The 15,184-nt window shown below is 31.6% G+C and overlaps 1 protein-coding gene across 8 annotated transcripts in view; it reads right to left on the bottom strand.

The window, feature by feature from the left end:
- LOC127286158 (ras-related protein Rab-37) overlaps positions 1–15,184 on the bottom strand; it is a 293,485-nt gene that overhangs the window by 134,395 nt on the left and 143,906 nt on the right. The gene's annotated exons all lie outside the window — the stretch shown is intronic.

The following is a 15,184-nucleotide window of genomic DNA, read 5'->3' as shown; positions in this document are numbered from 1 at the left end:
TGGTAGGGTCGAGGTAAGCTTACACGGTAAGGTCGAGGTAAGCTTATGAGTAAAGGCTGTGGTAAGGTTATTATTAAGTTGTAAGGTTGAGGTAAGGTTGTGGTAAGCTTACAAGGTAAGGCAAGTTATATTCAAATAATAATATTAATAATAAATAAATATTCAATAAAAAAATTTTTCTTTTGCCTTATTCTATTTTGGGAACCTATCATTTCGCAGAAAGTTTTGAAAACAAATTTGGGAGGAGTAGGATTCGAACCCGGGACCGAAGTATATACCTAACAACCTAACCAACTGAGCTAAACGGGGAACTGACAATGAGAAAAGTAATCTTACTTTTAAAGTGGAACCAAGAAGATAATCAACTCCTTAAAAGCAAGATTACTTTTCTCATTGTCAGTTCCCCGTTTAGCTCAGTTGGTTAGGTTGTTAGGTATATACTTCGGTCCCGGGTTCGAATCCTACTCCTCCCAAATTTGTTTTCAAAACTTTCTGCGAAATGATAGGTTCCCAAAATAGAATAAGGCAAAAGAAAAATTTTTTTATTGAATATTTATTTATTATTAATATTATTATTTGAATATAACTTGCCTTACCTTGTAAGCTTACCACAACCTTACCTCAACCTTACAACTTAATAATAACCTTACCACAGCCTTTACTCATAGGCTTACCTCGACCTTACCGTGTAAGCTTACCTCGACCCTACCATGTAAGCTTACCTCGACCCTACCATGTAAGCTTACCTCGACCCTACCATGTAAGCTTACCTCGACCTTACCGTGTAAGCTTACCTCGACCTTACCGTGTAAGCTTACATCGACCCTACCATGTAAGCTTACCTCGACCCTACCATGTAAGCTTACTGTAAGGCGGACATTTTAGGTTTACTGTAAGTCTACTATGGGCTTACGATGTTACCTTACAAACCTTACATGTAAGCCTGCTGTAGGCCTGGTGTAAGATGTTGTGCTGTGTGGGATCATACCCCCACCACTTTATCCCCACTTCTCTACAGCAACTTCTTGACGACGCCGCTGATTGGTTTATATTGTACAACGCGGTCATGGATAATGAGGCAATATGCAGTGGTCTCAGCTGGCATATTATTTCCTGATTCAAATTCTAAACGTACATCTACTGATGCTTGTTTAAGAAACTCATTTTGTTTTGAACAATCAATAACAATTAGAGGAAATAGTTGTTTAAAAATAGCCCTTGTTAAAATAGGTTCTGAGTCTTTTCCATAGTAAGATGTTTGAAAATTAGCATACATTTCATAAAGCAGAGCATACTGATTTTGATCAAAATTTAGATTTAAATTTCCATAAGGGTAATATTGTGAATTTAAAAATAGTTTAACATTTGTAATATTACAATGATCAAAATGACAGGCATATTTTTTTCGTTTATCTTTTCTTGCTGTTTGAAATCCTACAATTACATATCGTGGTTTCTCCAATTGTGTTGATGTTTTTATTTGCCATAGGACTTTTGAACTTATTGGAACTAACGGATACTCGTACACTTCCCATGATCGAAAACTTATTGAAATTAAAGGATCTTTTTCAATGAATTTTAATAATTTTATTTTATTATTATCAGCAGGTAAAACGTATGGTACCATCCATTCTAGTTTATTGATGAAAATTTTAAATTCTTCATCAGCTCCTTGTCCTGTTTGTATTATAGCATTAGTATCATTACGTGCTCTTGTTAAAATAAGTTCATGTTTAGCGTTCATAAGAATTTTCTTATAATCCTCAGCAAAACCAAAGATCATGCCAAGTGGTATTATAACATCAAAATATCCATTTTCTAAAGAAATTCTTGCATCAGATGTAATTTTTGAAAACCCTGCATTTTCAATTAGATTTAACTGAGGTGGAGTCAGAGATACTAAATTTTTCATTATAGTTGTATGTCCAACGTATTTGCATCGATCAATCTTGATACCATTTAATTCATAGCGAATTTCATCAAACAAAAAACATATTGCATTGCTACTCAAGTGCACGTTTTCTGTAACAGCAATACCATCATTTTTAGTCAATTTCCCAAATATGTGCAATGAACTCTTACTCGGTAGAATACATAAATCTTGATGTTGAACTGCAATTCGAATTTCATCACTATTGTTAAAAGAGGATGAAGCATACGGTTGATGAGCATGAATTTCATAATGAGCAATGGACTCATCAAAATTCACTGCTGCTGGAATGTTGAGAATTTCGTCCATTTTTGTTGCAACAACACCCAAAAAATATATAAATTATTTGTCTTGACGTTTTCCTTGAGGTATAACTTTTAGACCTAGTTTTTTCAGGAACAGGCGATTCTGAGTTGTTAACACCTTGTGAGACAAATTTAAACTGATTTGTCTTTGGCATGTTGGCTGACTTTTATAGTGTCCACCAACTTTTTGATTATATACAATTCCCATTACATTGACTTTATGTGCAATCGGAAAGTTATAGTTTCTCCTCGAAAATTAATCAAATCACCGTCCTGATCGACAATGCGGAGTTGAATATTATGTATTGTCTTGACAACAATCGGAAGGTAAATGACGTGTGCTGGCACTTCCACAATCTTATATCCTGGTGGAACGCTAGGGAAGAATTCATGGATGGTGTATGCCTTTTGATTATTTATATACGCTCCAGATGTAATGCTACACTCAACTCTGACTGAATTTACCTTGAGAATTGCTACAGGTAAATCAGAGATGTGTGTTTCATTAGGTGATAATTTCCGCGGCATAAATCCTAATAATTTACCAATTGAATCTTTATGTTTAAAATCAATTGGTAAATTTGATTCAACTAAACTGCGTAATGTATTGTTATTAGGTTTTATACTAATAACAGTTCCAAGTTTCACAGAATCTTTTATACATGTTTCAATATCTTTAATTTCATAACTTCCAGTTGGTATATCAATTATATGATTACCAATGTAAAATTTATTGTTACCTTTATCAATATTAGGAATAGAATTAAAAGTCAGTAATTCAACAAGACCAAGAACATAATGTTTATTTGGATTAAGTTCTATTGGTGGTCAGTTCTAAGAACTGAATAATTTCCCGTCAACGTTAATGTAAACGAATCACTCATGATGCTGTCAGTTTCTATACTAAAATAATACAAAAGTTACATGTTCTTACATAGACTAAAGCTGCTCTTAACATTAAGTTGTTTACATAAAAATTTTAAACATAAATGTCCACACACATAAGTATCATAACTTTGATATCTCTCATGATTATATTTTATTAAGCTACCATCACCCAAGTATGTGATTAGATCTGATGGTGGAGGAAGGTTGCCAAAACTATCAAAATACATTATTTCGTTATTACATTTTTTATATGCCACCCAATGTGTTCCTGGACCTTCTTTATTATCCAAGTTAATAATTCCAGACTCATACCGATAAGGTCCTTTAAAAGGTAGTTCATTTCGCATAAAAACTCCGCGAAAATATGGTATTTTTATAGTTTTAGCATATTTTAACAGATCAAAATCAGTTAGAGGACGGTGAGGTAGCTTCAATGCAAGTTTTTTTTCTTTCTTGATGTTTGTTTCTTCTTTTTTAATCCTATCCCCTGAATGTAGGGTTTAATATGAAGACCAAGTCCTTGTCGGTAGGGTTTCAGATGTAATCCTTTTCCAAGCGATATTGCTTCCATTGCTTTATTATGTCGGTGAGCTTCGGCAAGTTGTTCCTTGGCAGTTTTAGCCTTGTTTACAGCTTTCACTATACGTGAAGCTCCACCAGCAAGAGCTCCCAAAGCACTAAGTCCAGCAAAAATCGGAACTAGTGGTAAAATACCACCAACTTTAGAAGGTACAGGTAAAATTCGCGGTGATAAAATTTTTGATTTACCACCAGCATTTTTTATTGCTTCTTTTGCACCAATCAGAGCAGCTTGAATTGATTCTCCAGAATTATGATTGGGTAGCATACTTTTTCTAGCAGCATCAACAACTCTTCTTAATGCTAGTCGCTTTTTCTTACACATGGTTTTTCTTTTCTTCTTAATTGTAGACTTTTTCTTCCTTTTCATTCCCATACCTAATGTTGATTTAGCTTTCATCGTTCCAGATATCGCTAAAGCTGCTGCCTTTTCACTAATACTAGAATCCTTAGCTGTAACACGTTGCCACGCCTTTTCAGCTAGCTCTTGGTCTGCAACGTTTCTTGCTTTAATGTTTTCTTGATTTTGCGAATATGCAATATCATGTGCTTTACATGCAGCGTCTAATTGGTTAACACCTTTATCACCACGTGCTAATCTTTTTGTCAACTTTGTACCGGGTCCACAGAATTGGTATCCAGGTAAATGTAATTCAAAAGGTAAACTATTGATAATACGGTTAACTAACCCTCTACCACGACAAAGATGTTTTTTATCACTTCGATGTAAAATCATTCTACACTCTATGAAGTTTGATGTGCAACTGACTGTAAGACTATAAAAGCCGAGTATTTATAGTTTACAGAGCAGTTACTGTCAAGATGCAGTTCACGAAACAACCTGTAGCACTCCCAATCACAAGTATTGACGTTGAAACTAGTGAGAAAAAAGTTCAACGTCATGGTAGTTTGTTTTCAGATAGCATCCGAGCTGTCTTTTGTGGTCCCTCTAATTGTGGTAAAACAAACGCTCTTCTTTCTCTAATCATACATCCAAATGGTTTAAGTTTTGAAAATATTTACCTATACTCTAAATCTCTGCAGCAGCCAAAATATCAATTTTTGAAAAATGTAATTCATGACGTGGATGGAATTGAATACTTTCCATTTAGTGAGCATGAAGAAGTAGTATCTCCAAAAGATGCTAAACCAAACTCAATATTCATCTTTGATGATATTGCTTGTGAAAAGCAAGACAATGTTAGTGCTTTCTTTTGTATGGGTAGACATGTAAATGTTGACAGTTTCTACTTGTGTTAAACATATGCTCGTATTCCAAAACACTTGGTGCGAGATAATGTAAATTTACTGGTGCTTTTCAGACAAGATGAAAAAAATTTAATTTCGTGATTTATGTTCAGAATGTTGAAAATCTGATAAATATGGATTTGTCGTTATTGATAAAGATAGGAATTTTAATGAAGGAAGATATAGGAAGGGATTTGATTGCTTTATTACAATATAAATATAAGGACTTTATTTCATTTCAAATTAGTATAGTTTATGTTATCAAGACGGAAACATGTATCGAAAAGAGCAAGAAACACTTCATCAAATAGCAAAAGCAAGCGACGCTATTAGACGAAAACATCGCTTACTTAGAATGGGTAAAGAGGTTGCAGAGACATTGTTAAAAGAAACTCTGCAACCAATAGTTACACCTTTTCAAAAGTTGGCAAATGTAACTGAAACTCCTTTCAAAAATGTTAAAATTGAAAAATTCAAGAAAGATGATAATAATTTCTCTTTTTAAACTGCTGCTGACGATGATGAAGAATTTGATAAAACTCTACTAAATTCAACTTTACTTGATAAGAGCAATAACTTTGAAAAAGAAGAAGAAGAAGATTATGAGAAAATTACAAATAATTATATTTTTATGTTAGATAAAAATAGAAAACTGTTTTTAGATATGGTTTATGGAGTACGTAAACTTGCCAACGGATCTTTTATGATTGGTGATACACCTATTGAATTTAAAGGTTCACATATTAAGCTTATTGGAAAGAAAAATTATTTAAAAACTGCTGGGTTACTTGAACTTTTATTTAAGCAAAAACCAAAAGAAGCTTTAATAAGTTCAGATGATTTTTCAAATTATAAACAAATTCTCATTGTTACGAATGCACATCGAAAAAATTATAGTCCAAGTGAATCTGTCAACATAAGTAGAACTTCCAAGTACACTGATGTTATTGCAAAACTTATCAAAAGTACACCAAAGAAAAGTGGTGGTGGTTCTTTAAAGAAGCATAAAAATATATTACCACAATTTATGATTGCAAAAAAACAATTTAATCCAGACTACATCTATTGGGATGATCCAAATGAACTCGTTGACCGTTTACGACTACTCATAGGATCACAGCAAGCTGGTAATCCAAGTCATAATAATGAGATTATGTCAATTATCGAAGAACTTCGTGAAGCTCGAATTATATATTAAGAGAGAGCATATAGAATAATTGCTTAGTATTACAATGAGCATTGATGTGTTCGGACATTCTTTAACACGACCTGTTGCAAGTCGTGGACTACCTGGACCTTCTGGTATTGGATTTAAAGTTACTCCAAGTGGAGATTACAATATTGAAGGCAAAAGACTTTGTAACGTTCAAGACGCTGAAGAGCTGCATGATGCAGTAAATTTACGACTTGTACAACAAATTATCCGAAACGAGATAAAAACTATCTTTCAAATTACATCTTCTTTAAGATCAGCCATTGATGATTTGAATATTTTAATACAAGTTGTTGAAGATAGAGTTAACGAAAAACTAAAACAAATTGAATTCCAACAGAATATTATTATCAAGGAAACTACATTTATTCCAAATGAATGATAAAAAGTTAACAGTTGTAACTGAACTACATAAACAAGCGAGAAGGAATTATCCTCGTCGTAAAGTTCAAATGCGTGGCATAGATGAAACCTGGCTAGCAGATTTGGTAGAAATGATACCTTACTCCTATTCCAATAAAGGCTTCAAATACATGCTCACAGTAATAGACATATTTTCCAAATATGCCTGGGCTGTACCTGTAAAAAGTAAAAATGGAAAAGATATTTCTCTAGCCATGAAATTAATATTAAAAGAAGGTCATGTTCCAAAAAATTTACACACTGATAGAGGTAAGGAATTTTATAACTCTGAATTTCAGAGTTTAATGCAAGAATTCAATATTAATCTCTATTCGACTTATAGTAATTTAAAAGCATCAATTGTTGAAAGGTTTAACCGCACTCTAAAAAATATGATGTGGCCTGAATTCAACTTACAAGGCAATTACAAATGGATTAATCTTTTACCAATTCTCATATCAAAGTACAATAATAAAAAACATCGTACGATTGGTATGAAACCTAAAGATGTCACCGTAGAAGATACAAGAGAACTGATGAGACGTATCCGTAAACTAAGAAAAATTCCACTGAGAAGACAAAAATTTAAAGTTGGAGATAGAGTTCGAGTCAGCAAACATAAAAACATCTTTGAAAAAGGATACACCTCCAACTGGACAACGGAAATATTCACTGTAGATCAAGTTAAACGAACAAAACCAGTTACATACAAACTTACAGATTATGAAAATCACCCAATCGAAGGTGGTTTCTATAAAGAAGAACTATTAAAAGTGAAATATCCAGATGTTTACCTCGTCGAGAAAGTCCTTAAAAGCCGTGGCAATAATGTATATGTAAAATGGCTTGGATTTGACAACTCACACAATAGTTGGATAAAAAAATCTGATATGTAATATATATAAAAATAGTTAAAATAAAGTTCAAAATAGTTCAAATAAAGTTAAATATAGTTAAAAAAAAAAGTTAAAAATAGTTAAAAATAGTTAAAATAAAGTTAAATATAGTTAAAAAAAGTTAAACATAGTTAAAAAAAATTTTAAATAGTTAAAATAAAGTTAAAAATAGTTAAAGAAAAGTTAAAAGTAGTTAAAAAAAAGTTAAAAATAGATAAAAATAGTTAAAATAAAGTTAAAATAAAGTTAAATATAGTTAAAAAATGTTAAAAATAGTTAAAGATAAGTTAAAAATAGTTAAAGATAAGTTAAAAAAAGTTAAAAATAGTTAAAAAAAAGTTTAAAAAGTTAAAAATAGTTAAAATAAAGTTAAATATAGTTTAAAAAAGTTAAAAATAGTTAAAGATAAGTTAAAAATGTTACTAGATTAAGGTTCTAATAAATAAACATAATATAAAATGTACAGTATCTTTTATTAAAACACCTTTATCTCCCCAAATCATCATCATCATTTATTTACAATTTTATAGCTTCATCATTAATTTGTCTAATTTTACAATGTCTCCATGCTAGGGTATCGGTACTATTGGATAACAGAAATCTTTTATCGTCGTAAGGACTTAAAGCTATTTTTGTTTGTTTTAATGTTTGAACATTGTGAAGTTTCGATCTGATACAATATTTAGTTCGCGATTGCATTTTAACATTTCGTAAACAATATGTGTAGTCATCAAAGGTAATAGTTTTCTTTACAACCGCAGATTTCACACCTTTTGCTTTTTTAATAAAATCTTGATCTTCCACTCGCACACTGTACATTTTGCTCCGCAAGCCAACAAATTCAGTAACAATTTTTCCACAGCATTCATCCTTCATCAGACCTAAAACTTTTTTGTTGGCTTGCGGAATACCGTAAATATTATTTGCTGGATAATCGGAAGTATCAAATTTGTGGATATCGACATTCATATCTGCATAAATATCAGGACATTTAATTTCGTAAATCAGGCTGTCAGTGTCGGTGTACAATAGTTTTAAATTCTTTACATCATACTTTTTCAACATATAATCATAATGGAAATCGTAGATTAACGTTTTCGAAACATCCAACACAGACAGACCAATATAAAGTGGTTTGTTCATTAGAACCTCCATTTTCCTAAGTTCCACAGCCACCAAGTTTTCATTAAAGATGGTTCTGCTGTGGAAGTTAGGTTTGGAGATGAGGGCTTCAGCTCCATATCTACCCTCCCACTTTGTCACAAGTTTAATGTCAACATGTTTTCGCACGTTCTCCATTGTTTTGCCAAATACTGCGTTGTTCATTAATTAGAACAAGTTTTTCTCAAATTCATTACTGGCATTTGTTCTCCGCATGGTATTAAAGTCTATGTAACTTTTCAACCATGTGGATTGTTCGAATTTTAGTACGCGATGGATTTTAACTAATATAAGACCGTTGGCAATAGCTTGTTTTAAGGCACGATAATGGAGAACGTGCTTTCTTTTAGGTAGGAGGGTAGTTAGGAGCTTCTGCTCTTTTGACCCTGGTGGCTTCGAGCGTTCTGGACAAAATGGAAAATCGCTATGTTTATCATGAAGATGATCTGGATAATCCAAATCAACTTCCAAGATATAACCAATGGACCATCATCAGGAACATTAAAGTCAAAATGATTATTTACATTTTCTTCCCACTTGAAACCACCATAGGGCAGCGACTGAACCATAGCCCAGCCATACAAATTGTTTGCGTCAAAGTACACGATGTAAGATGTCTCCTCACTTTCATTGAAATTCTCCATGTAAGGATTGTTAGCTTTCGCGTACCGATTTGTGCACTGACTAATCCCACGTTCGATAAACATGACCATATCAATGTCTGTGAGGAGTTCCAAACTTATATTCGTGTACTTTAACATGGCATCCCATGTCAGTCCAGGTGTTGTATAGTAATGTGCTGCATCAAGGCCATATGCTAATAAAAACTCATTTCAAAAATTTTCAAAGATATCCGCGAGTAACAATATATCGGTTTGCATGTACAAATACACATAATCACCTAAATTTTTACAATTAAATTCACTCCATACTTTCTGCGCATGTGCATAATCTTCATCTGAAACATTCGAATCGTTTAGAGTGCTGTAAAATTTTTCTTTCGGCGGTAACTGAGTTTCATCGAGTTTTTCCCTTGAATCAATGTACTCATAGGGAAAAACTCCTTTTCGCGTTAACAATTGAACTTTGTCATCACTGTAATTGGAAAATACGGAATTTACAATTTTGTATTCGTCAAGATAGGATGCTAACTTGTCCAATGATGATGCCATAAACTTGAAAGAATCAATAAAACGAAATTTTAGATAACTACCTTTAACATTTTTAGTAAAGCTAATATACTTTTCTTTATTTATGGGAAGCAGATTAACATTACCTTCAAATTCGGTAGCAATTGGATCAATAATAAAATGAGCATCATAACCACTGAGGTTATGAAAAACGACAGGTATGATTTGCGATTCATGGTAATTAATGTTACAATCTTGATGTGCGGGTCCGCGATACTTCCCTGTTAGATGACAATGGTCTCTAACTTTTACATCCCCGTACGCGATTTTCTTTTTACAAATATGACAAGTACTATCATATTGAAAACCTAATAACTGCTGTGGACTTAATGTTTCCATAGGAACTGGATTTTTATATCTCGAATCTAAATCATCAGCCAAGTTCTTTAATTCTTTAAAGAACCATTTAGCTGGATTTTCATCATCTCTGGGTGATGCTTTGTGCACAGACAAAGAGTCATCGAAACTACATTTTAAATAGTAGCCAATACTAAGTGTTTTATGATTTTGGAAGACTTCAGTATTGGTTTCTTCTTGGGGTACTGCTGAAGGAATTAAAAGACTTTCACAATCAGCATAAATAATAAAGGGCACACGCTCCTTATTTTGAAAATTTTTAAACTCAACTGTATTTTGACCTTTTTTGGGTAATTTGATTCTTGTGTTGTTCATTTTTCTACAATTCTCCTCATGTTCAGTAAGCTTTTCTTGATTAAGGAAATAATGTAAGCAGCGATCACAAATGTATTTCTTATTTTTCTGCCTTGATAAGTCTGAACTGACAAGTCTAGATAAATCCTTTATCCAGACGTAATGATAGTTAAAAGAGATGAGAGGTATTTCATTTTCATCATCATCATCTTCACTTAGATTTTCATCTATATAATGATCTTCAATTCGAAGAAGATTGACGTGATTTATCTTCTTTTGAGATGAAAGATGAAGAGGTGAAACTGTAAACTTTTCATCTCTTTTAACAAGACCATACAAGTTGACGGAAATATTGTTCAAAGCTTCGAATTTAAAAATATCATTAAGGGAGACAGGGAACTTAATTCCAGTAAAATTCAATTCACCTTCATAAGACTTGTACTTTGAAACTCGTTCAGCGTTCTTTTCAACTGGGTGCAAAGAAGATAATATTGCCCATTTGAAACACTGATTATCAAAATTTTTAACATTAATGCAAGCATGTTTTCGATTGATAGCAGATGGCAAATTGATATAAGAACTTGCACGCATAGGGTTGTACTTGTTAATGTTAACCTCCAACCTTTCAATAGAATTAAGTTTCCAATTAGATTCTTTCTGTTGGAATTCTTCAATTCTTTTTAAGGTAACTTGTTTAACATTAACATTGTACCACTCATCTAACGGGGTTGTCGATAAAATTGCTTCTGTTTTCGCAATAAAAGTTTTCAATTCAGACTTTTCTATACCGTTGACTGAATCTTTAATAAACTTCGCGCCCAATACAGTATAAACTTTTATCGGACCATACCTATTTAAAGCTTTTTGAATATTCACTTGAAATAAACTAGAGGCATCGTCAAGGAATTCATTAATATCCATGTAATCTAAATTCATTACAGCACTAGTTTGTAATCTACCGTCAAACGCTTCATCAAAATCCACCCATGTCATTCTCTCATTCGCTACTTGCACACCCTCACCGCGTTTCATTACAGCATCAAAATGGCAACGCAAGTATTCCAATTTCTGGCTTAAATTTAAACATCTAGATCTTTGAGAAGAAGAGAAATCTGACCTATGCAAAAATTTTCTAAAAATATTCTTATATCTTTGACACTTGTTTTGCCATTCGAATGCAGTAATGCATTTTCTATCGCCAGTCATCGACATTGTAGCGATGAGCTGACGTTCTGCGATTTTAATAAAGTTGTCAGATTCCTGACAAAACAAAATAGAACAAAAAATCTGAAAAAACCACCACCAACTTAAACCTAATAAAAAAATAGAACACAAAAAAATAAACAAACACCTATAATAAAGAAAAAAAATTATATCCAAGAACGAAATAAATAAAAATCTCTGAAAAATAACTCTGAAATGAAACTCTGAAAACTATAGAAAACCTGGAAGTAGACTGCTGCACCTTACAAGATGCAACTGAGGCTCGTAGCTCGCGCTCCGCAACTTATACACCAGTCCCCACTATACTCACCACCCCACTACTCAACAGTCGCGCGCAACACTCTATCCCTCTACGACGCACCCCACCAGTACACAGTCGCGCGCATCTCTCCTACCACAATAGAGTAAACGCACTCACTTTAAATTTCCCACCAAGGGGGTTTGAATTGGTCGGTAAATGAAAAAAGGCGCCATCTCGTAGAGGCAGCCGGAAATAAACTCAGTCGGTAAAACAGAACACACCGACCAAGACACTTTAAATTTTAAAATAAAAATTTAAATATCCCACCAAGGGGGTTTGAATTCGACGGTGGCGCCATCTAGCAGTGGCAGCCGGTACTAAACTCGGTCGGTAAAGAAGAACACCAAGACACTTTAAATTAAACTTTTAAAAATTCAAATTTCCCGCCAAGGGGGGTTGAATTGGCCGGTGGCAGCCTGAACTAACTCGGTCGGTAAAGTACATTTCTACATTACCGACCTCGGTCGGTAAGTGAGCCACAACCCGTGTAGATCAACTACTGTAAAAAAATAAAAAAATTCACATTTTAGCTGAAAAATTTTGTATTTATTTAAATTCAAGTTTAAATATAATATTTAAATTTAACTCAAATGTATAGGTACTCAAATGTTTATATTGCTTCCTCATGGAGGAAGTATTGTTTTGGCGAAATTTTTCGAACTCATTTTTTTGACATATCTTTATGTTTTTTGACCTCAGGAATCCAAAAATGACATTTTTAGAAAATGTCATTCCGTATGTGTGTGTGTGTGTATATACATTACATTTTCATAAATATCTCATATTCTATAAGAGCTTTAGGGCTGAATTTTTTTTTAAATTATAGATCTCACTTGGGGACATAAAATGAGAAAACTTTGGGACAAATTAATACATATTAACTATATTTTTTTTGACTTTTAAAATTTTTGAAAAATCGTTTTTTGCCCATAACTTGAAACACATGTTTTGAAAGTTGGGATGTTTTTACTTAATTTTGTAGAGTTTTTTAAGATGCATTTTTTGAGCTATTGACGAACAATCTGCTATCATTTTATCCAAAGTTATTGACATTTTAAAAATCATAAAAAATAGTTTTTTGCTTATAACTTTAAAAAAATGTTATGACACCTACAGTTTTCTTAGTCTCATTTTGTAGAGATTTTCAAGACGCATCTTTTGACCTATTAACGAACAGTTTACGATTATTTTATCCAAAGTTATTGACATTTTAAAAATCATAAAAAATCGTTTTTTGCTCATAACTTTAAAAAAATGTTATGACACCTACAGTTTTTTTTAGTTTCATTTTGTAGAGATTTTCAAGACGCATCTTTTGACATATTAACGAACATTTTACGATTATTTTATCCAAAGTTATTGACATTTTAAAAATAAATAATATTGATAAAAACCTGTTTGCATTTTTTGTTCAAAAATCTTTATGTATCTGTAAAATCATTATAATTAGATTAGAAAGCTTTTTCTTGGTGATAAACTTTTTTTAATTTTTATGCAAAACATACCCAAAACTTTTATTATTCCTAATATAGGGTGAATGCGCTAGTAGTCGGACACTTAAGGATACGATCTCATATTATGCTTTTTTTCTTGAAATGACAAATAACTAGAGTTTTTTCAAGTACATTATCAACTAAAGGAGTTATTCATGATTAAAAAATCATATAAATTTATTGCAAATGCGTCAGTATTTAATAAAATATAAGCATTTTAATGAAAAATCAGGAAAGCTTTAGTAGTCGGACAATTTTTTCTATATTCGGACATCAGCCAAATAATAAATTAAAATTCTTTCGGGGTGCACGATTGGTTACCTCCACGTGGTGCATCTTGGCAACAATGTCATTGAAATACTTCCAGTTAAAAAACTATTTAACTTTTTTCTATTATATTTCATACACCTAAAAAAATTTAAAAAAACAGTAGTAGAAAAAATTTTAATATCATTTTCAATGAAATTGGCTAAATACCAATCATTTTTAAATATAAAGTTATACACACATTATTTTATTTTAATTTTTAGTTTAATTTTTTACTTATTATTATATAAATAAATATAAATAAAAAATCGTAAACTGATCGCAAAATATCTCCATGAGGAAGCAAAGTGTTCATGGAATGAACACAAAATTACATACTTCAACTTGGCAGCGGTTTTATTATATTATTTTTGTATGTTTATTTCAATGTTAATGCTTTCTCCACCGATGAAGCAAATTTTTTGCTGATCGTAAAGAGGAAGCAAAATGTTCATGTAATGAATATCTGAATTTACAACTTGTTTTTTTAAATATTGTATGTCGTATAATATAGTTATTTTAACTATAGTCGACATATGGATATAATTTGTTTTAAGAATTTAATTTTCTATTTGTGTCTTATTTTTACAGCTTTAAAATTTTTCACATTTCTTAAATGTGCGATTCCAGGTGAGATTTTGAATTTTTCGGAGTAGGTTAACCGATTGCAATGAAACTTTGGAATTCTGTTATATATATAGTAAAACTAATCTTTAACGTAAGTTTCAGGTTAAAATATTTGTTAGTTTACGAGAATTGCAATAAAAACAAAAAATTTTAAACTGCTATATCTTCCGTTCTATTAATCAGATTGAGGTCTACCTTTTTTTAAAATATCAATGAAAATGAGAGAAATAAATCTCTTTCAGAATAATTTTTTTTTAAATTTTACAAAGAAATAATTAAAATTAAATAAGTTTAATTTGCAATTGTAGTTGGATTCCTTTGAAACATTAAAGAAAACACAGCTATTTAGATTATTTTAGCATTTAAGTGATTGAATTTTAGATTGTCGTTCGAAATTTATTCAATTATTAGTTAATAATTTTTTTCTTTGTAAAATTATAAAAAATTATTCTGAAAGAGATTTATTCCTCTCATTTTCATTGATATTTTAAAAAAAGGTAGACCTCAATCTGATTAATAGAACGGAAGATATAGCAGTTTAAAATTTTTTGTTATTATTGCAAATCTCGTAAACTAACAAATATTTTAACCTGAAATTAACGTTAAAGATTAGTCTTACTATATATATATATATATATATATATATATATATATAACAAAATTCCAAAGTTTCATTGCAATCGGTTAACCTACTCCGAAAAAGTCAAAATCTCACCTGGAATAGCATATTTAATAAATGTGAAAAATTTTAAAGCAGTAAAAAAATAAGA

The sequence above is a fragment of the Leptopilina boulardi genome, unplaced genomic scaffold (assembly GCF_019393585.1).
Source record: "Leptopilina boulardi isolate dan_hultmark-lab unplaced genomic scaffold, ZJU_Lbou_2.1 LbouV2_351, whole genome shotgun sequence".
Taxonomy (NCBI): Eukaryota; Metazoa; Arthropoda; class Insecta; order Hymenoptera; family Figitidae; genus Leptopilina; species Leptopilina boulardi.
This window is presented reverse-complemented; position numbering and strand designations above follow the sequence as displayed.